The sequence below is a fragment of the Agelaius phoeniceus genome, chromosome 6, assembly GCF_051311805.1.
Source record: "Agelaius phoeniceus isolate bAgePho1 chromosome 6, bAgePho1.hap1, whole genome shotgun sequence".
Classification (NCBI taxonomy): Eukaryota; Metazoa; Chordata; class Aves; order Passeriformes; family Icteridae; genus Agelaius; species Agelaius phoeniceus.
Genome location: NC_135270.1, coordinates 49,196,793 through 49,220,666, shown reverse-complemented (window position 1 = coordinate 49,220,666; position 23,874 = coordinate 49,196,793). Strand labels below are relative to the sequence as shown.

Below are 23,874 nucleotides of genomic sequence, written 5' to 3'. Positions count from 1 at the left end.
ACAAAGCAAGGTAGATCACAAAAATTCAGATTGTCCTGGTGCATCAAGTCTTGCCCTCCTGTCTTAGTGGCAGCAATGCTATTGGAAATTCTGGAAATTATGCAAATGATGTTAAAAATATTTCTCTGTAGTTGCTGCTTCTGGTAACCTGTTCATAAAAAAGTAGATTCAGGCAACTGAGATGTGTATGAGTGTTTGATATTAAGAAAAAGTAGGTTCAGTTTGAGGAAAATGGGTTTGAATCTAACCGGAGTGATCAGATAGTCATGAATAATAAGAAGTCACGTGTAGAACATATTCAGTAAAGTGTCCAGTAAAACTAGTTTCGACATCATACTAATCTCTAAAATTATAATGTGTGAGTCATGGCCCTTAGATGATCTTAACCTTTACTAGAGGATACCCTGCTTTGTATTCAGCAGCATAAACAACTGAGCAAGGACCTGTGCAGACCTGGTGAATACAACAGGACCCTTTTGAATTCACTGTAAGTAATGTTTTGGGTTTTTTTTTAATGTGGAAAAATTGTCAAAAATTATATTCTGGAGAAAAATTTTTGAATGTTCAACTGAGAAATTATTATGTTCATATTCAAGTTTTGGCTTAAATTTCTTGGATTGTTTAATTATGATTTTGGGGTCTTTTTAAATAGAAAAGATAAGTCCTCTGTGAGATTGGCACATGTGTACGGCATGACTCTCCTTAGGAAAACTGCATTTCTAAGTGTTTTAAATTAAGTACATTGATGATAATAACCAATGTAGGATGTGAAATAAAATGAAAGTGGGGTCTTAAGGATTGCTCTCTAAAGCATCTAGAGAGCACTTAAAAAAAAAAGAAACTTGCTAAAAGAATTAGTGTATGAGTGATGGTGGGAGAAGTCACAAACAAATCAAAGCTTGAATTTAAATGTGTTCTAGATATGAAAGTGCACTGTCTGAAAGTGGCTTGCCATGGGGTTCAGGCCCTTGCTAGCAATAGTAGTATTTCCATGACCATGATATTCAGAGTGTGAATTAAGGAGTGTTTCAAGCATCTATTTCTAAAGCCGAGATCAGCATTCTGAGTTCACTGGGTTTTGGAGAAACCAAATGATGGAAAGTGGAGAACACAAATGTGGGATCATGGTGGGAGCTGATAAGGATTCAGAGCTTTTACAACACAGAGGCTGTATTTCTCAGTGCAAGTCAAAAACCTTAGATATTTTTCCCCTAGAGAGAGCTTTGTTTTATAAAAGGTTTGCTAGGTCAAATGGTCACATACCACAGGAGGATGTTTTGGATTTCCAGATATTCCACATCTTTACTTCTCTCTATTGACAGAAGTTATTGAACTGATTATGATACAGTATTAATTTCTAGAGGTGAAAGTATTGCCGTAGATGTGGAATGAATGGTTTCCATGCTTTGGAAAAGGCTTTCCTGTTCTATCTGTATTTTGTCAGTGTCTTTGTTCCTCCAGAATTTACTCACTCATCTTCACTTTCAACCATTTTAAACTTCTCCGCCAAATCAACATTTTCTATCTTTCTGATGATAAATACAATATTCCTCTAGAGTTTCTCTATTTTTTTTTACTTTTTTTTTTTAATTTTGTTTTTAGGTGATTTGATTCAGTCACTGGACTGGGCATGCCTTTGTATGCAGCAGGCACACTTATTTCCTTTTGGTGCTCTATGTACATACTCATTTTCCCTGTCTTTATAAGCAGCACTGTCTTCTCAGGGTTTTGATAACATCCTAATTGCTATTTCTTTCATTATTTTTGTGGAAGTTGTCTTTTTCTTTTAGTTGTGCTCAACTGTTAAAGCTTTATGAAATCACCATAAATGTTCATCACTTCCTCATAAACAAGTGCATTTGCATTCTCTTAGGTGCCTGCATATGGGTTTATATGCAGCATATTCAAAGATGTATGTTTTAATTTTCACAGAAGAGGTATAATGTGCCTTTCTTCTGCTTTGATTTTTCATCAGTTCAATTTCCAAATTTAACTGATTAGCCTTGACTGTCTCCCTTACTTTCCTCTCTATAAACCTGTGTTTTTGACTCTTCCCTCACTTAAAGCCATATTGAAAACAGATTATTGGGAAAAAAAACAGTTTAAAATGAATTGTAGCTTAACTTTATTGAGGGCGTATTTGGAATTACCTCATCCCTCTTTGACTTTAATTTTTATTATTTCATAACCTCTTCAGTAGGTTGAGCAATTTTCCAGAGTCTGCTTCCTTGAAATAGAAAGCTCATTTCCCCCAATTCAAACATCTTGGAGTCACTGGTGCTAAGCTAACTCTGTATAGTGAAGGGATTGATGTATTGCTAAACACAAGGTGAATAGATTTGTAAGCCAAATGTAACTTTTCTTCTATTACAGAATCAGAGAAATATGAAGATGTTGGTTTCCCTGTGTATTTTACTTGTTGGAATCCTTTCCAACAGTTACTGCTATGAGCCTTATCCACAAGGGGTAAGAAACCAGAACCCAAGAGCACAAGAAAACCAAAATATGCCATGGCAGAATGTAAGGAACAGTGTTTGTCGATTTGCATGTTGTTTCTACAAAGATATTTCTTCTCGTGAAAACAACGGAAACGTTTTCTTCTCTCCTTTGAGCATTTCAACCGCCTTTGCAATGCTGACTCTGGGTGCCAGATCAGACACCCTGACACAGATTCTTAGGGTCCTTTGCTTTAACCCTCGTCAGATTTCTGAAAATGAGATACATGAAGGTTATCGTCAACTCATGCAAATGGTAAACAGAAGGAATGGGGGCTTACAGTTGAATATGGGAAATGTTCTGTTTGTGCTTGATCGACTGAAGCCACAAGAAAAATTTTTAAGTAATCTCAGAAACTTCTATGAAGGAGAAGCTTATCCTATGAACTTCAAGCAGGCTAATCAAGCCCAGATAAAGATCAATGAATATGTAGCAAGAAGAACGAATGGAAAAATCAAGGACCTCATAAATAACCTAGATCCACTTACTGAAATTCTCCTTATTAGCTATATCTATTTTAACGGTAAGATATACATATCATGTTCTTCTACTCCATAAATTATTTCCACAGGTCAGTTCTAAACTTCATAATTTTTTGCAATATGGTTTTGCAGGTGGACTCATATCTTTCCCTTTTGGCCCTCACTCATATTTAATTAGAAACAGAGCTATTGGAAATGATGTTCTACTTGACACTGATAACTCTTAGCAAAATGTATGGCAAATTTTCCTGTATCTTTTAATATATAACCTTCTTTCCTTCAGAAAATTAAGTGAAATACATTTTGAGGAAGGCACCTCTAGGCAGTAAAGCATCTAATCCTATACAGTCTAGTAGGATTCAAGCACTTTCTTGGCTGAGATCCATTTCTGTGAATTTCAATCCAGCTGGTTTTTTTGTTCAGCAAGTTCAGAGTTAAATGCAAATAATTCTATTAAAGGAAAAATTAGCATCTCATCAAACAGAATATGTTTAGACAACTGCTTTGCTGTTACTGTGTATGTTTATGTATTGAAAACTAAACAAGCTACAATAGCTTTAGTTTCACACTCATGTTCTCCTTATTTTTTTACTAACTATGCCTTTGCCAATAGCATGTCTGTAGTCCCAGTGTGTCTAGAGGCATAGGTTTCAACATTTTTTTTTTGATTTGCAGATTCTAATATTTTCCAGTGGAGAGATGGACCCACCAGTATCAAACACAAGCCTATTGACAATAAGCTTGTTTTTCTTAATTAACTTGTGCAGTCTGCTTAGATACAGTCTTCAGATGTTCCCAGAGCTTTTCAGACTTCTGATCTAATGAGAAGAAGAGGATCAAGGCTGTAAGGCTCAATCAGTGGTCTAATAACAGATATTGCATCTTATTTCAAACTTTCTCTCTCTTACAGATTATATGCTGAAAGTAAAGTATTTGTAGTCAGAAAAATAATATTCTGTAATTTATCTGATAAAAATATCATCAAGCTTTCTAATTGAAATGGAGATGGCATATTAGATAAATTTTTAAAAGAAAAGCTATCCTTTTAGAACCTGGATGCTTGCATTTTTCCATTGTGAGGCTTCCCCTGAAAATAATTAAGAACTATATTTCTGTTTTGTTTTGCTTTCCATCTGCATCTCTGCTCCTTGTATTAATGTCTGAAGATTTGGCACAACTAAATGGAGCTAATTGAAATACAGATGACTGATATTTCTTAGTTCTCTTGAAAACCTACTTGTTTATCTCAAATAATGTTTTCATTTGGACTTCTATTAAGCATCAGGTACATCTTTCAAAACAGGCAAAAAAACCTGTCAATTTTTCTTTTACTAAAAGGTGTTTGAAAAATGAGCAATGAATTTAGTAGCACAGTGGGGACAAAAAGCCCAAGAAACCTTATATTAAAGATGACTTTCTATTACAGTTAATTTTTACATGTTCGAACAGTAAGGGTTGTTAGTTTTTTTTAAAGAGATGTTCAGTTTACTACTGCGAAGATTTCCTAGCTCCTCTAAAGGTGGTGGAGTTTCAGTTTTATCTCACCAATTTTAAAGCAAATGGATTAAAGAATAGCATTAATCGCAATACTATAATAACATTTTTTTAGTCTTGAGATCAAGAGTAGGTTAATTATCTAGATCTGGGATTAATCTGGAGAGGATTTTTAAACCTCACTTAGCTGTATAACCAGTGCATACTTTCAGGTGCTTGTCCTCTTTTTGTGCATTACAAACTTCCTTGCACACTACTGGTGACATTTTTTTTCATGGTGTAGCATAGTACAGAATTCCTTCTTCAAGAACAAAAGTCTGGGAATAATTTCCTGACTCTGACCTACAAGACATGTCATTCCACTATGTTACACCAATCCTTTTTCATGCCTTAGTCAACATCATAATGACAAAGAATACTTTGAATTTCATTTTGCTGCTTGAGTGCTGTGAAACACATGAGAAAGGTGCCTAGAAGGTATCCCCTAAGGTAGAAGTGAGAACTAGGAATAAGAGTGCCTTTGAAATAGGAGGAAAGTATTAGTGAATATCATCTCTGTCTAATCTGTGTGTTAACTAATAGTCATGACTTGGGACCTTAATGATCATCTATTTCAGATCCCCCTGCGATGGGCAGGGACACCTTCCACTATACCAGAGTGCTCAAAGAACTGTCCAACTTAGCCTTGATCACTGCCAGGGATGGGGCATCTACAATTTCTCTATTCCAGCCTCACAACCCACATAGTGAAGGATTTCTTCCTTATATCTAATCTAAATTTAAATTTGCCCTCTTTCCATTTAAAGTCATTCCCCTTGATACTTCTCCTCTATAGGTACTTCCCCCCTTTAGGTACTGGAAGGGACTCTTAAAGTTTTCCTGGATCCTTCTCTTCCCATGCTGAACAACCCCAGCTCTCTCAGCCTGTCTTGATAGGAGAGCTGCTCCCGCCCTCTTGATCATTTTCATTGCCCTCATCTGGAATAACTCCAACAGATCCATTTCCTTCTTTTATTGGAGACCCCAGACCTGAATGCAGTACTCCAGGTGGGATCTTGCCAGAGTGAAGCAGAAGTGGAGCTGGCCACACCTTTTTTATGCAGTTCAATATGTTTTTGGCTTTCTCTTAGTGGGCTGCAAGCACACATTGCTGGGGCATGCTGAGATTCTCATCAACCTACAGGACCAAGTTCTTCTCCTCAGGTCTGCTTTCAATTCAATCCATTATTTTCCCAGCTTGTATTTATGCTTGGGATCGCCCCAACCCACATGCAGGACCTTGCACTTGGCGTTGTTGAACTTCATGATGTTCTAGTGGGGCCACCTCTCAATCCTGTCTCACTCTGCCTGCATGGCACCCTCTCTGTCTGGGTGGCATCCCTTAGCTCTGGAGGGCATCCTTTCCTTACAGCATGTCAACAGAACCACACCATCTTGGTGTCTCTGGAAACTTGCTGAGGGTGCCCTCAATTCCACCATTCACTTTACCAACAAAGATATTGAGCAGCACTGCTCCTAATACCAACCTCCAAGGAGCACTGCTCATCCCTGATCTCCTCTTGGACAACAAGCCACTGACTGCAAGCCTTCAAATAGAAACATCCAGACAATTCCTGATCCACTCAGTGGGCCACTTCTCACACCCATCTCTCCAGTTTAGAGTCAAGGATGTCTTGCAGGACAGTGTGAAATTCTTTGCACAGGTCCAGGTAGATGATATCTGTTGATCTTCCTTTACCACAGTTTACCCTTAGTGAAGTCATGTTGTCAGTCACCAATCACTTCCTAATTTTCCATGTGTCTTATCATTGTTTCCAGGACAATCTGCTCCATATCTTGCCACTCAAAGAGGTGAGAAAGAGTGGTAGTTTCCTGGGTCTTTCTTTTCTTTTCCTCATTTTTAAAAGTGAGAGCTCTCCTTTATCTTTTTCAATAGTGGAAATGTCACTGGACTGCCATAACTTCTCAAATATGATGGATAGTGGTATTGCTGTTCCATCTATTTCCCTCATGATCTGCAGGTCCCATGGACATGTTCATCTTAGGTTCTTCACATGTTCTTGAACCTGATCTTCTTCTACAGTGAACTACTTTCATTCTCCCAGTCCCTGCACTTGCCAGTAAAGATTGAGGGAAAAAATGTCATTGAGTACCTCAGCCATGTCCTGGGTAACCAGTCTTCCCATTTTCTTCTGAAAGGGAGTTCACATTTTCCCTAGTTTTTCTTTTATCATTGTCATACCTATAGAAGCTTTTCTTGTTGCCCTCAATGTCCCTGGCCAGATTTAATTCTATCACACCTTTAACTTTCCTTATCTATTCCTTGGAGGCTCAGAAAATCTCTTTTTATACCGCCCAGGTTACCTGTCCTTGCTTCCACCTTCTGTAGGCTACCTGTTTGTGTTTGAGTTCACCAAAGAGCTCCTTGTTCATCCACACAGGCCTCCTGGCATTTTTACCTGACTCCTTCTTTGTTAGGATGGATCACTCCTGTGCTTGGTGGAGGTCATCCTTGAATATCAAGAGAATCACAGAGCCATTAAGGTGGGAAAAGACCTCCAATATCTTTGAGTTCAGCCTTTGACTGAACACCACCATATCAAATAAATTATTTGCACTAAGTGCCAAGGCCAATCATTTCTTGCACATTTCCAGTGATCATGAATCTACCATATACCTGAGCAGCTTTTTAAAATGTTTGACAACCTCTTCAGTGAAAAAATGTTTCCTGATGTCCAACCTGAACCTTCCCTGAAATGCTTGAGGCATTTCCTCTTGTCCTATCATTTGTTGCCAGGGAGAAGAGACTGACCCTGACATGGCTACATCCTCCTTTCTGGCAGGTGTAGAGAGCAATGAGGTTCCCCCCCACAGCCTCCTTTTCTCCAACCTAAAAATCCCCAGTTGCCTCAGGTGCTCCTCACGTGACTGACTCTTTAGACTCTTCCCCAGTTCTGTTGCCCTCAATGCTCCAGCACTTCAATGTCTTTCTCATTGTGAAGCTCCCAAAACTGGGCCTCGAACAGAACTGGAGGTGTGGCCTCACCAGTGCTGGGTGCAGGGGGACAGGATGCCATTGGCCTTCTTGGCCACCTGGGCACAGCTGGCTCATGTTCAGCTGCTGTTATCAGCTCCTTTAGGTTCTTTTCCACTGGGCCATTTTCTAACCATTCTGTCCCCAGCCTATAGAGCTGCATGAGATTGTTGTGACAAACCAGCTTTCTTGGGGCCCTCTTCCCTCCATGGCTTTATCCCAAGCAAATCTCTGAAGAGGCCAAAGTTTGCACTCCTGAAGCCCAGAGTAGTGGTCCTAACATCCTATGCAGTTTTCAAGCAAAATTCTTCTTGAAATCAGTTGGTTTTCCCTGATTTGAGCGCTAGATAAATGTTTAAGTTTTTCAGCCTGGTGTCAGTCATGTTTTTGTGATTCATTCTGCTTTTTTTTTTTCCCTTAAGCATAATAATGTAAAAGTTCTGCATGTTATTTATCTGATGATAGACGTCACTATTAATGAAGTATATAAAGTATATAAAATGTATAAAAGTAGCGACTTTTCCCTGTTCAGAGCATTGCAGTTGTCAGTCTATACTTTCAGAGACCAAGACATGCACTGAAGAAGTCTCATTTCACTTTTTTGAAAGCTATTTAGTAGTGCAGGCTGTGTCAGATGGTGGAAACAGCAGACAATAATTATTTCATTTGTAACAAGCTGCCTAGTAATCAGTGTTCAAATAGAAATCAGAAGTCAACAGAGGTTGCATCTTGTTTCATGGTTTTCTTGATGTCACTTATTTTACTTAGTGTCACAGCTCTACTTTTGCCCATTACATATGATAAAATGTTAGTTTTGCTCTAGAAGGCAAAATTTGCTACAGAGCAACAAGGTTTCTTAAAAATTAAAATAAAAACAACAAAAAGCCTTTCCAAAATTCCACAATTTCCCCCTTTTTTAAAAATTTGCTCAGCCTCTGAAACATATTATGTGGATACCTGGAATTTGGTTTTGAAAATTCTCTCCACTGAGGACAAGAACCTTTCAGAGTTTCAATGTGGATGGTTTGTTTCACCGTGACTGAGGAACCTTTGAAAATTTAATATGGTGAAGATAACAGTGGAAAAGTTTTCTGATGTTGCTGTTTTGTTTCCTAACTCAGCAGTCTGGTGAAATTAAACTCCTTATGACTCTATACATCACCATCTAATGTGAGGTACCAACACCTCTCTGCAAGTAACCCAAATCCCTTAATTTCTCTGGAGAATTCATGCCTCATGTCACCCTTTACAAGCCTATTTTGTTTTGGGAATAAGAAAATGAGAGAATCTTCTTTTGAGCTTAGATAAAGGCTGCATTATATGAGGACTTTACAGGCTCTTCAAAACTGTCATCATGGAGGAAAAGTGCAAGTTAGAACCCTTGATAACTCATCTAAATGAAGGATTTTGCAGCCTGCTCTAAGATCTGAGGGAGTTTTGTACATCACATTCTACCAACTCTGTGTTGCTATTGAATTATTCTGTGTATTTAGTAAGATCAAGTGATCATTGAAAATTGGTTTGTCTTTGAAGCTGATCCATCTGTACCAGTTTCTGTCATCTAAGAATGTGTCCTATGATAATATGTCCTTAAAAATACCCTGTAACTCTGTCTCTTTTATTTCAAGCTGAATGGGAAAAACCTTTCGATCCAAAATACACCAAAATGAGCAAATTTTTTGTGGATGGGACCAAGGTTGTTGAAGTCCCAATGATGTTTGGAATGGGCCTGTTCAAGCATGGCTATGATGAGCAGCTGTCTTCCACTGTGGTGCAAATGGATTACAAAGGAGGTGCTTCAGCATTTTTTATTCTGCCTGATAGAGGAAGAATGAGGAAGCTGGAGAAAAGATTGTCTTGTGAACATTTGTCAAGATGGTCGACATTAGTCACAAAAAGGTAAAATTCTGCAATTCTCGGTTCAGATGGTAGCCAAGGAAACAAATGTGCTGGGGTATGACACAAAATCAATGTCTTTTTTAGTTCTACTTTAAGCAGTAGAAGAAATTTCCTGACCTAAGTTGGATTTGGCTGATTTAATGTCCATATGTTCTCACATTCAGGACTGCATGCACTGAAAACCTTCACAGATTAGGACTTTTGTTATTTCTGCATTTTGTTTCCCATCTTCAGCTCTTAATAGGCCCTTTTTGACTTAGACCCCTTCTCACTTTTTTGGGAGGAAGTTTTCTGCCTTGTATTTACAAGTGTATTCCTACCACTTCAGCCTCTTTTCTTGTCTCTTCTTAATTTCTGCCTATTAAAATTAACAGCAATTTTGCAGTTAATGCTGAAATAACAACTTCCATTCAGCAATTGTGAAGGCAAAGCTCAATATGTGAAAAGAACCAAAGCCAAACAAAATAAACAAACAAAACCCCCACCAAAAACAACAACAAAGGAAAAAACCCCAAAACAACAACAATAATAAAAAGAAACCAAACCAAACAAAAAAAAAAAGAAAAAAAAAAGAAAAAAAAAGAAACCCAGCAAAAATGAAGTAATTTTCTGGGAGTAGCTATGTGGTTTGTGACTATAGAACCATAGGACAAAAAGATGGTGACTCAAGATACTTAGGTATAATTTTTGCCAAAGAAACAATTGCCTTTACAATTATCAAGATGAATGCTAAATACAATTGGAGGAATTTATATTTCCTCTCTCCATCTTACAATATGAAAAAGAATCACAGTCAAAGACAAGTCTGTTTCATGCTGCTCCCCATTTTTCATAATAACGATTCCCTCCTACAAAATAATGACACAAATTCCTCCTTTTCCCTTTAATCTTTAAACAATTGATTGTATCAGCTATTATTTGGAGTATCTGGGAGGTCTTAATAAATGAAAGTATTATATGGAATCATGTAAAGGCTGTGACCTACCTCTTTGTCCCTTTTCTGTCTGCAAACTGATGTTGATATTAGTGGCAGGAATGTTGTGAAGTACATCTTTCATTTCTGGTGGCTGACAGAACAGTGCTGAAGTGTCACCAGTACAGACAGCTGAGATATTTTAAATGGCTTAACTATAGAGAAAACCTCACTTTCACTCCTGAAAAGTGTATCCCACTGCTCCTTTCCTGGTTGCATTGCTCCTGTGTGTCTGTGGCTTTCCCTTTGCTCTGTAGTGGAAGCAAGTGGGGGTTTGTGAAGGAGTGCCTTTAGGTAACAGTAAGGCAGAGGATTCAGTGATAGCTGCACCCTCATTCAGGGCAGCAATCAGCACAGACTGAAATCAGGGAGAAGTAAGAGGTCAAGCAACCTGTTATCAATCCACAGCACTCTTGTTTTTGGATACAGCCAGAGCTGGCATTAGATGCTGTGCAATGCTGGAGGTATGGGCTTTTCCTTCCCCCCTGCCCACTGGATGACTTTCTCTTTGGCTAGCTTCATTAAGTGCTCCACATCTCCCTGACTTAAAGCCCTGGAGAGCTGTCCTGGTTTCTCACCAGGTAATAGTACCTAATGTCAGTGCTATCACTAACCTCTGTCTCATTATGCTGCTTCTAGCCATAAATGTTGGGCTTAACCTTTGAAAAGTAATTGTTAGATACTTAGGGGAAAAACAAGGAAAAACGAGTCAGAAACATAGAGTTTGGTTAACTTATGGAAAGCAGCAATCTAGGCACTTAAAATTGAGTAAGTCAGACACTAGGCTTGACACAGGAAAGAAATTATCTATTGGCTAACTACATTCTGTAAATTTGCTTTTGTCTTTTATTTTGCCATGCCTTCTATCACTACTTACTATTGTCCTGCTTCTTCAGTGGATATAGTTCCATTTTATCTGTCCTGTTTTATATGACAAATGCACAAGGCCAGGTTTTTCTCCAAAAGTAACATTCCATGAACTTGAATGTGTTGGATTTTTTTTGTGCTCAGCTTGAGACACCTAAAGGAGTCTCTTTTTCACAAGGTGCACCCTCAGTAATGGCTCATGATTAAGGTGCTTCCAGCTGATTGCAGAAGAGATCACTGACTTCAGAAAATTTTCATCTCCTATGTAGACTAGAGGGAGGCTACAGGCAAAATGTCTTTAGGGAGAAAGCAAAATCAGTTTTCCTCTTATGAGTCTATGTTGTCCTGTGATAACTGATCAAATGTTTCATTGTATTCTTGCACTTCTTTCCTGGCAGCTCAGTTAATTTGTATCTTCCGAAATTCACGCTTTATGGGACATATAACCTAAAAGATATCTTATATAAAATGGGCATCATGGATCTATTCACTGATAAGGCTGACCTCTCTGGGATCACTGGGCAGCCCCAGCACAGAATTTCCCAGGTAAGTCATACTGCTTTTTGTTTTATGGGCCCATGGTTACTGATACTTGCATCACTTTCTGCACAGCTATTCATGGTGCAAAACTCATGTAAAGAGGCTTTGTTTCCATAAAAAGGCAGTTGATGGCATGCAGAGTATTTTATCCATGTTAGTTGCACTGTATGAGCAATTGGGTTGGAGCAAATTACTAGTCAGTAATTTTTTAATTTAGAAGGCTATTTTGACCTGCATGGGGCAACTTTATAAAGCATACATGACCAAATCATTATCCATCCACACCCTGGTACCCTCTTGCAGCATGCTATTACAGTCACCACTGGCTGCTTCTGTTTGTGTCTGCCTTCTTTAGCCTGTTTGTGGGCAAGTAGGGGGCTGTAGGATGTATCACTACTCATATTTTATGGAGGTGAGGGAAGAGGAAAAACACACTGCTTGCTTTTAAACTGTTTGGGAGAAATGAAAATGCAATTATAACAAACATTTGGCTTCAAGCATATGAACAATTACTGCTAGGCTCAGGTAAAAGCTACAGATGATCATGATTCAATAAACCTAGAGTTTAAAGCTGATAATCAGGGCTAACTTAATTGTCTAAAGAAGAAAACAACTGCCCTCATGACCTCAAGTGGACATTACAAATCAGGATCTATCAGTGTCTTGATTTTACAAGGTCAAACTTTTGTGTTTCTGTGCTTTAACCTGACATTTCTGGCCCTTCATCTTTGTTCCCATTTTTCCCAAAACATGAAGGAACATAGGAAACATAATTTAAGATTTCTATTCATGCTATTTTTTCAACTGTATGAACTTCTAATACACTTCTAATACACACTAAATATGGTCTTACTCTCTTAACATTTGTTCTAGCTGTACAGATCTCCATGAGCAGATGCAAAGAATAAGAAAGAAACAAAGCAAATGCTTTCACTAGCAGGGACATGCCCCTCCAGAGTAACTTTTCCTGGAGAGTAACTTTTCCTCTCTGGGGCTAGAAAGCTGTGCTGCATGTAGCTTGCTGATTTTTTTTCCCCCCTAACTTTGCTATCTTTAAGCAGTGGACTCACACCTGTCCATCTGACACTTGTTTCTTACCAGTAACTTCTTCAGGTGCTTTTAACTCTCATTCTTATCTAGATGACCAGTTTTGTACTCCCTTGACTTGTCAAATGTCTGTTTCTTCACAGGCTATTCATAAGGCTGTGGTAAAGGTGGATGAGACTGGCACCGAAGCAGCAGCTGCCACAGGCATGGAAATAGTGCCCATGTCCGTTCCAATTACCGTTAGATTCGACAGGCCCTTCCTAATGGTCATAAATATGGACAACACTATACTCTTCATGGGAAAAATTGTGAACCCTCTGAAAAGAAATTAGGTTAATGTACAAATTAGGTATGTGGTGATGACCACTCCTAGATCAAGTATTAGACCTGATGAGTATGGCATGGCTACAGAGGGGCTCTCCACCTCTTAACTGATGTTATTCACTGTTTTTTGTAGATGAGACTCTTCATCAATTTAAGTTATCATACTTGCATGTTTGTTTGGGCCTTGCTTCTTTTTTTTTTTTTTAAAGAAGGTTGCATTCATGCAGAACTGTCATTAGCTCTGGGACAAAATAGGCCTGTGTGATACTGACAGCATAGATACATCTTCTAGCAGGGAAGATGAGGAGCATGTGGGTGGAGAGGGTTGTGTACGTCTGCTTCTTCCCTCATGGCTGCCTTCTCTCCTATTTTTTTATGTTGACTGACAAATAGGTACAAATTATGTCACTTTACTATTTGTGTCAATTTTCCTACCAACAGGAAGTTCATAGCTAGCATAAACCTTAACATGCATAATGCTTATTACCTTGCCTAGTACCATTGTTGTCCAGTGACTCTATTACACCCTTGCCTGTCAGCTATTGTCCCAGCTTGGCTACTGCAGAGTGGTCTCAAAGAAGGGGTGTTTTTCCCCTGCAGATACATACTGCTCTGCCTACTGTTTCTGTGTAATCAATAGTCCAGACTCATTCCAGGGCAAACTTTAGAGGTTCTAAGAATTTGATCTAAGAAGAAAAGAGATAGATCTGATCTCTGCACTTTGGCGCCCTGAAGCCGACCATTGTGAGTCAAATATGCAGCTCAGAGCAGCCAGAAGACTACTTCTAGCTCATGCTTGCACCTAAAGGAGCTCCTAGAAGTCCCCAGACAGCAGGAAGCTCAAGCCATGTCCCCGTGGTGCCAGTGTCTGTACCATTACTGTCTGTGCCTGGGAGATTACCCATGGCAGCAAGCACCACTCCAGTATTGTTTGTAGGATCAGGCACCCTACCAATAACACCCATACCCCACCAGTGGTACTTGCCACGTCTCTTGATATAACCCCTTCTGTTCCCAGACTGTCTGGTAATACAACATTGGTACTCTTCTTCTCATCTGCTTCATGGTTAGTATAGCCACAATATTATAAAGAGCTGTTTTCACTATTAAGAGACACAATAACCAGTCACATTCATAACGAGCATGCTTATTTTATTTCCTTGTTTTCTTTCCTATCTATTTTTTTCTTCTGGTCTTTACAACATCAATCATTATTTTATTTCTTTGCTCATGTTCCTGGTATATATCTGATCTCTAGTTGCAGGAGGGGTCAATTATTGACTAAAGTGGGTTAGTCTTTTAATAGGTATTAAGCACTTACACCAGTCTTTGTACAGCCTTGAAATATGCAGACAAATGTACTATGGGAGAACAACAACAATTAATAAACATGACATTAAAAAATTTCAAATTTTGCTATTTTACTTCTATAATTCAGAGTTAAGAATTAAGTGGTTCAAGCAGATTTTTTTGACTAGTGTCAACAAATAATTAGTAATTTACTGCTCATATACATTAGGTCGGCACAGTAACGCCAGTAATCAGTTTCAGAAAGCCCTCTGCCTTTAGCCTGAGCAATTAATAGTAGGTTATGTCTGCTAGGCAGAGAACCTTTTGGGAAGACTGGACATTCATTTCATGCAAAGATGTTTATTTCAAAACTTTTAGAAAGTGTGTTGCTTCTACTCTATCAAGTGTGTAGCTCCTGTGTGTCTCATCACTCTTCTAAAAAGCTCTCTCTTGACTCCCTCTAATAGCTCTGTTATCAGTCTTGGCACATTTTTTAGCTGAAGTTCCTGTTATTCCATAAACAAAATACAGGCCATCTATATCATACCTTTTTGGGCTTAATAAATTAGGACAGGGAAACAAAAAAATGCTTAGAAGCTTTTTGTAGAGGAACCCACTTCCAAATTAAAATCACAGTGAAGAAAAACTCAAATCTATAGCATTCAAATAAGGCAATAAGAAAACATAAATTTAGTGTTTCCCAAACTACATCAGTGGATCCATAGCAAATCTTGACAGGATACTTTCTTCAGATGCTACACATATTTGTAATCTACATCAACCTAAAGGCCATGAAGATTTTTCTAGGTCACAGATAGTTCTCTGACAAAAGCAGATCTTGTAGCTTGCATTCCTGTAAAAATGTACAGCAATGCATTTGGAAGTAAATCCAAGAAACCCTAACTTGAAAAGGGGAAAAAAGTATATTCACACGGAAAACTGAACTAGAATTAAGAGGAAAAATTTCAGAAATTCAAGTCATTATGAGCTCAGGGAATATCCCCTTGCCAAAAAGAACAACTGTAACAAGAAAGGACAAGGAGAACTTTGAGGGAAATGCCACAAAATAATATATTCTTTTTAAAATAAATCTTTTCAAAGAGCCTGAGGGACCAGTAGATGTTCAAAGTGTGAAAGAATTGTTCAAGGGGGGCAGTGCCAAAACAGAAAAGCTCAATCCATTGTACACAGGTTTCTTTTGCAGTGGCTGAGCTTAAAGGACTATTTCAAGTTGAACAATAGAATAGTATTTGGGGTGGGGGAGGAGGGGGGGTTGGAAAGTAGTCAAAGAGCAAGTAACAACAAATTACCCTGATTGTTTAGTATATATGCAAGAGCTCTTAGCTGTCTCAAGGAGAAAAATGTTAAGCTTTCCGTGCTGATGCAACAGTTAAACTGTCTCTGTACCTCACTAACAGGAAGTGACAAATGTGACTGTCAATTTTTTCAAGATCCAAGCATCTGGAGTGCAGACTAGTTAGATCAACTTCAGGTTTTTTGAAACTGCAGAATTTGTAGTTCTAGGAATAAGTATGACAAAATATTGAATAGTAAACATGACTGTCATAGAAACATAGAATCTTCTAGGTTGGAAGATCAACTCTAGCCCTTAATCCAGAATAGTCAAGTGCAACCCTGTCCACATCCACACATCTTCAAAATTCTACCAGGGGTGGTGACTCAACCACTTCCCTAGGTGGCCTGTTCCTATGTTTGACAACCCTTTCCATGAAGAATTATTTCCTAATACTCAATTTAACCACCCCCTGCCCCACCTGCCCACCCTCCCCAGCACAACTTGACACCATATTTCTTCTTCTATCACTTGTGACTTGGGATAAGAAACTGACCCCCACCTGACTACACCTTCCTTCCTCCCTTTAGAGAGTTGTAGAGAGTGACAAGGTCCCCTTTCAACCTTCTTTTCTCCAGGCTAAAAACCCCCAGCTCCCTGAGCCACTCTTCCTATGAGTGACTATCTGGACCCTTCCCTAGCTTTCTTCCCTTCTCTGGACTTGCTCAAGCACCTCAAAGACTCAAGAAAATCTTTCTTGTCATGAACACAGGATTTGAGGTGTGGCCTCACCAGTGCTGGGTACAGGGGGACAATCCCTGCCCTGGCCCTGCTGGCCACACCATTGCTGACACAGGCCAGGATGCCATTGGCCTTCTTGGCCACCTGGGCACAGCTGGCTCATGTTCAGCTGCTGTCAGAGGGCACCCCCAGATCTTTCTCCACCAGGCCTGTAGTATTGCAGGTGGTTGTCTTGGCTGGATGCTTTGACAGTATCAAAGGCTTTACTAAAGTCCAGGTACACAACATCCACAGCCATTCCTCATTCCCTCACTCAGCTGGTCACCCTGTCACAGAAGGAGGTCAGGTCAGTACAAGTAGCACCTGCCTTTCATAAACCTGTGCTGGCTGGGCCTGATCACCCAGTTGTCCTATGCATGCTGCGTCATAGCACTCACGAGGATCTGCTCCATAACCTTCCCTGGCACTGAGGTCAGGCTGAGTGTCCTGTAATGCCCCAGATCCTCCTTCTGGCCCTTCCTGTAGATGGGCAGCCCATTTGCCAACCTCCATTTGTCTGGGACCTCCCTGGTGAGCCAAAACTAGTGATAAATGATTGAAAGTGTTTTGGTGAGCTCTTCCATCATCTCCCTCAGTACCCTTGTGTGTGCCTAAGTGGTCCAAGAGATTGCTGACCATTATTCCTTTATGTTTATGAGGTTTTCATCCTTCCTCCTGTGCCTGTCTTGTAGCTCAGGTGTCTGGGTACCCTGTGAATAATTGACCTTTTTATTAACAACTGAGGCAAAGAAGGCACTGAGAATCTCAGGGTCTTCCTCATCTATTGTCACAATCTTCCTTCTTGCCTCCAATAAAGGATGGAGATTCTCTTTATCTTCTTATTGCTAATGTATTAATAGAAACATTTTATTGTTTTTTACAGCAGTAGCCAGAACTCTTTGCCAAAGAATTCTCTGAAAATCTGAAATGTCCACATTTTGTAATGGTTTGGTTGGTATATGCCACATACTTCTGGAAACTTATAAAATTCCTCAGGGCAGGACCTAAACCAACCATAAACTAGTAGGGAGGGAATACTTTTATAAGCAGAGTTCAGGTGTGCATTATTCAGAGAAGTTAGAGATGACATGGGACTTTAATAAATTTTGACATTACACATTTTTCTGGTGGTTTCACCTTGTTCATTGGGAAGGATCTCACAGTACTCAGTGGCCTGCTGATCAGAGGAGAATCACTAAATACAAGCCAAAGAACACAAAGGGAAAAGCCCTTGGTTTATACTTGGCATGGTAAGCTCAGGTTAGTCATTGCCACTCAGGACAGAGATTTTGCAGTGATACTGGATAGGTCACTGAAGATGTCATTTCTATGCTCAGTGACAAAAAAGGAAACCAAGCAGTGTGAGATGTGAAGAAAGGGAAAGAGAGAAAGCATGTGTATTTGTGTACCCTGTATATGTATCCTAGTGTGTATGTGTAGCCTTTATTTACTACCAAAGCCTAAGTGCTCATTTCCTCTTGCTGCGCCCAAGGCTGTCCAAGACCTCTCAGGACATTTTTATTTCCTCAATTAACAGCAACACTGCTATCAGCTCAATGGTTCAGTAGGAAATTTCTAAAAATCTAAGCCAAATTATATGATTCAGTACTTTAGAAACATTCCTACAAAAAAAAAAAAAAAAAAAAAAACCAAAAACAAAAAGAATATGGGTTTTTCCAAGAGTTTAAAAGGGTCTTTTTATCACTTTGAATGGTTGAAGAAGGTCAATTTATATTTGCCTTCATATTTGCAGTTTTGTTATTTTTGTAACCATTAATTAAACTTCTTACAATCAAATTAATAACTTGCTATTTACCAGTGAACCTTCACAAAGATTCTAACCAGATCTGATTTCTCTTTTTTAATGCTTCGGGTTTTGTTCTTTTGTTTCTTCATCAATTGTATTTATATATATTTTTTAAATGGGAATATCTCATTAGTAATCATTTTTTCCCATTACATTCAAAGCAAAATTTAATAAAATTTATTTAATAATGTGAATTAGCTCTCAGTATACCCGTTCTAAATCATTTTTCCTCAACATCTATTTCCTTAGAGAATATGATAAATCTGGTTTTAGTTCACAAAAAAAGACAAATATGAATAAAACTATGAGTGGCAAAATAATGACATCCTCATTCCTCAGGTACTCTACAACTGATGCAGAGGATTTTTCATCCTGACTTGAAGAATTGAGTGTGCAATCAAAACTTTCCTGAAAACAATTGTTTTCTTTCCAGTCAGACTTTTCTACAATTGCCTTTAAATAATGTTCATAGTCCCTTATTTTTATTATCTTCATATAAAATAAATTACTTTTCTCTCCCAAGAGAATATATTGAATTTTTCACAAACTGTGCCAAAAATTTTAATTCTCAGCAAATTTCCTAAAATCATTTTGAATTTTGTTTTCCATTTTATTGTTAAATAGTAGAAAAAAAATTCACTTCATATTATCTTACAAAATAAAAATTAGCATGGAACATTTTCATCATTTCTCTTTCAAAATGTTGACAAAGTCAAATATTCATGAAAATTTAAGGTTTCTCTGACTCTGCTTTTTTACATAGAAACTTCTCTTTCAGACATCTTCCAGTAAGTTTTTCTGAGAAAGAATTTTTGAGTGGAATATTAAGGGCTACAGGAAGAATCTGGATACTTGTGCAATCTAGGAAATTTTCTCAAGTGTGGGAAAAATGTTGAGCATTTGTGAAGTAGGTTGTAAGTAATAGAACACTGAAGTTATAGCTTGGGTATAACCCTACTACCATCAGATATTAGTGGGGGTCTCCAGATCAAAGGATTTAGGGACTTCTTAGCTTTGGCTGGCTACTGAATGCTATAGAGCAGAAATAAAAATAATTACTTTTACACTAAACTGTGAAAAGAAATATGTTCAGAACATGCTGGTAAAAAAAAATCTTCCTTTGTAGACAATGAATCCTCTTAGACATAGTCTTGGCTTCCAGGATTCTGTTTCTGGTGAGAAAACCCTATTCACTGTGCTTCAGAAATTACTTCAGGAAAGATCCTAATAGCTGAGAGATTTCCGGAGATCAGGGAAGACTAAGTGCCATCTCTGCTGTAAGATTTGGGTGTTGGGTTTGGAGCTATAGTAATTAAGTGTGTGGAGGCGAATTAGAAAAACAAACGTGTTTGTTAAGAGATTAATTCAATCATCATTAGTATGAGAGTCGGAGCATTCACAAAGGCCAAAGACTGGTTCAAACTGGTTTTCATAATCCCCACCCACCTAAGTTCTACCCAAGGCATTAATTTAAAACATTGCATCATCAAGAAAAATAAAATACTCTCACTGGCTGATCAATGAACCTAAGAGCAGGACATTGTCACCTAGAAGTTTTTGTGACCTGATTAACCTTTTTGCTCTCTACAGCTGAGCCCCATTCTTGCTGACCCCAGCCCTAGAAGTGCCATAAGGCTGTGCTGCTCTATCCAAAAAGACACCTGGGTATTCTGTGAAAATCGGTCTGGCCTCTCCCTCATCCCCAGAGGTTAAGTTTCAAGGAAGGGTCTTACTGGGAATGCCTTCTTCTATAATCTTCAACAGGCTCTATTTGCCACTGCTCTCCAAGAAAATGGAGGAAGCAGGGGTAGAGGAATGGTGTGCCAAGATGAGAGTGGTCTGCTAGTGACTGTGTGTGATGTGAGGAAAGGCAAGAAAAGAATGTCAGAGGAGATATCAGCATGTAGGAGACAACACTAGACAGGGTATTGTCAAGTTTGGATTAGGGAAGTTCTGTCACAGTTTCAACAGTTTTGCTGTTAAAAGTAAGATTTGAGATGCTTGTGTAATAGTTGTTACATAGAAAAATGGCTTTTTTTAATTTGTCTGCATATTGATCTAGAGCAGGATTTTTAAAAGCTATATGGTATTGGTCTAAATCTTCTCCCAGCATGGTTAAAAGCAGTGGCCACAGCAAAATTTAATCTACTCTATATCCATTCAAAACAAAATTGAAACCTGCCTCCCTTCTGCACTTGTTCCCTGGTGCATTCCTGTGTTTGTATGTTCATTTTCAACAGAGCTGTTCTGACAAGGTGTAATAAAAAAGGTAAATTTACTCTGGCTTGCAAGACCACTTTCTGTGTCTTTCTTTGAGAATTAGCCAAAATCCATATGGTGTGCTTGGACAGCTGAACTTCTGAGCCACAGAATAATGTCATTACTGTTTATTTCAATCCACTTTGACCAACTTTACTTGATCAGCTGTGTGATTAAAGGTAGACATTTGATTCAGTATCGCTCAGGAGTACACAGGAGGTAAAGAAAGCAGTTCAGATGAGATGGTCCCAGATAGCAGGGTCAATGGACCAAATGGGAAGGTGAAGAAGAACTTTTTAATGAAGGCTTTCAGAATAATGTTAGTTGCTTAAGTCTTGAATTACTCATTGGGATGATTCTTGTTAAGTATATTTTCATGTTGTATAGACACACATTTATTAAAATTTTAAGTACTCTATTGCTGTTGGAAACCCATAATTAATTGATTAATTCCTTTCTTTCTTTAACGCAAGAACATTATTAGGAAAGAAGGACAGACCAGTAGTTACAAAGCATTGGGCTGGGACTTGGGAGTTTCTGCTTCCCTTCCCAGCTCAGTCACAGGTTCACGTTACAGAAGCAGCTTCTTGGCTGCTCATAGCTACCCACTAAGATATAGTGACCATCCTTCCTCTGAGTATATGTACTGATCATCCTTCCTCTCCTAGCTTACATAGTCAAAACAGGAGCTAGCTGCCATACCACAGGTAAACAATATGATTTTAAAACCACAATACTGGATGGGCAATAGATGAAGAGGTTCAGGTGAAATAATCAATGCTGGCATGATGCTTGGTTCAAACTGAAAGAGAAAAAAAAAAAAAAAAAAGTCAGTGAGTGCAAAGGTCTTATCCTTCTCTATTTTCCTGTATATGACTCTTATGATGTAGGTGCTGGCAACAGATATTTGCATTTTCTAGACATGAAAGAAAAATACCTGGTAAAAGGATTGGTTTGTGCTGTGTCATGGGGTGCATACAGGGGCATTACTTGCAATACTTGGGTGTCCTTAATCACCCATCCCCATGCTGTAATGTACCTCAGAACTACCACCCCTTGAATACAAGTGCTAAGCTTAGCAGGAAAGAAGACACTCTGTAAAGCCCAGAGGACTTTTCATGGAAGCTTGCAATTGAGGAAGTTTTCAAGTTTCACTTTGAAGCTGTATAAAGTTGTATCTTGCAGACCATAGATTTTTCAAATTGTGTATCATTGTTACCAAGGAATGTGTCATGGAATAAAACTGATAAAAATGATCCTGTCTTCATTAAACTCAATAAAGAACTAAAGTAATGCTCAAGACCTTTGAAAGTAATTTTTTATTTTCACATCATCTAATCTCAGTGAGTAGGTTAGATGTGTCATTTTTATCTTAAAAGTGAGAAAAGTGAAGCATATTAGTGTTAGTGATGTTCCCAAGGCCAAAACTGAGCTGTTCAACAGAGATAGCCATCTATCCTGAATTTTCAGTCCAGTGGTTCTCTCATCAGGTGGTCCATCCCCATCTGAAATCATTCCAGTATCCTGAACAGTACTTGGCCAATGAAAGACATTACTGGAGATCTTTATGGTCAATAAGATTATTTTGTCATCTATTTTGGTGGTTAGAAGGAACAGAAAACAGAATGCATGCTATTCTTTCACAATATCCTACATGGAAATCACCCAGATATTAAAATCTTGGTAGGAAAAATCAGTCTTCTTTTGAAAGATTCTGGGGCCTAAATAAAGGTTTCTAATGTTAGAGCAATTTGCCTACACTCCTGCTCCTTTTATAGGAGATTATGGTTGCTGTGTCATACCCACCACCCTGCACACACTCAAGCAGCAATAAGGGATTCAGGTGTTCAGTTGTTATTGGTGCACCATACATGTAACACACCTGCTACATTTTAGTGTATAATTTGCAACTGAAATTGGTTTTCCAACTGAAAAATTATGATGAGTGTTCACTAATGGTCTTTGCCATTGGTAATTTTTTTTAAATTCTCGTTCCTCTTCTTAGTTCATATGAATGATGCTAATTCAAATGAAAAAAAGTTCTGTGAGCAGAACTTACCCCTCCTTGTGCAAATTTTCTTCACTATATATAGACTATATTTCATCCAAATTTCCCAGTCGCCTTCTAAACTACTGAATTTTTTCTTTCTGACAGGACAGTATAGGAGATTCTCCAAGGAAGTATTGAAAACATGGCATTACCACTATGAGCAGATTGGGCATTTACTCTTCATTATATACCTCATCCAGACTAGAAAAAACATAGTTCACCAGACATGCATACATCTCCAATCTTAGCCATTTTCCTACACTCTGGGTGCCTGATCCTTCCCAAAGATTATACCATAATTCAAGGCTATCAGCAAGGAAATGGAGGGGAAGGCAGTGTCCAGTTCCTTCCTAATTCCATACTCCATTTCCTTTATATTGCTGTTTTGTCAATATTTTGTTATATGCTTGTGGTCTGTATTCTTTACACTAAAAAAAAGTCTTTGTTTAAGTTACAACATAACAGATTTAGAGATATAAAATTTTTTGATATTTGAAGTAAGTTGTGTATTTGTGAGCCATAATCCCAGAAGAGTTTTATTGTTGCTAAATTGACACAAAACTCTAATTTCCTTACCTAAGGCATAGAAGCAAAACAAGAACACTGGACAAGTTGAGTGGTTCTCTTGTCATTGAATATACCAGTTAATGGTTAATTAAGAACTTTTAAAACCTGCTTTGGAATGTTCTATTCAAAACAAAACAAACTGTCTGGAAGATGTTTCAAGGTATTAGCAAATGCATGAAATGAATATATGGCTCTATTTCTCCTAAAGACATCAAAATGTGAGCTGGGGCGTGGTGTAGAAACTGACCTACATGAACTATAGAGCAGTAACATGGACTCAGGCAATGTAGACTTTGTCATGATTTTAATTATCAAAAGGAATAAAAAACATCTATTTTGTTATTTCCATGTTCTGTACTTTTATTCCTATAAAAAAAAAATAGTAGAGCAAAAGATCTAGTTCATTAGATAAATGATCAGTATGAAGCTGGTTAACATGGTTTCATGACAGAGTTGAAACTGTGGTCAGCAGGGAGGTGGGACCGTGATGGCTCACGGCAGTGCGTGCTACACCTGGCATGCGTGCGTCTGTCTGCTCATCATTTTAGTTTCAAGCTGCTCTAGTACCTTATTTCTGCTGCTCTAATGAAATGGTAAGGAAATGCCTTGTTAAAGTTTAGCTTAACATTATTAAAAACAAAACAGTAATTACAAGGCATCACAAATGAAAG

General features: G+C 38.4%; 1 pseudogene across 1 annotated transcript; it reads left to right on the top strand.

The window, feature by feature from the left end:
* Positions 1-376: 376 nt before the first annotated feature.
* LOC129122056 (alpha-1-antiproteinase F-like) lies at positions 377-13,255 on the top strand (annotated as a pseudogene). Its single transcript, XR_013182588.1, has 5 exons — positions 377-487; positions 2,374-3,019; positions 9,135-9,405; positions 11,644-11,791; positions 12,976-13,255. The product of XR_013182588.1 is annotated as an alpha-1-antiproteinase F-like (transcript).
* The last annotated feature ends 10,619 nt before the right edge of the window (positions 13,256-23,874 follow it).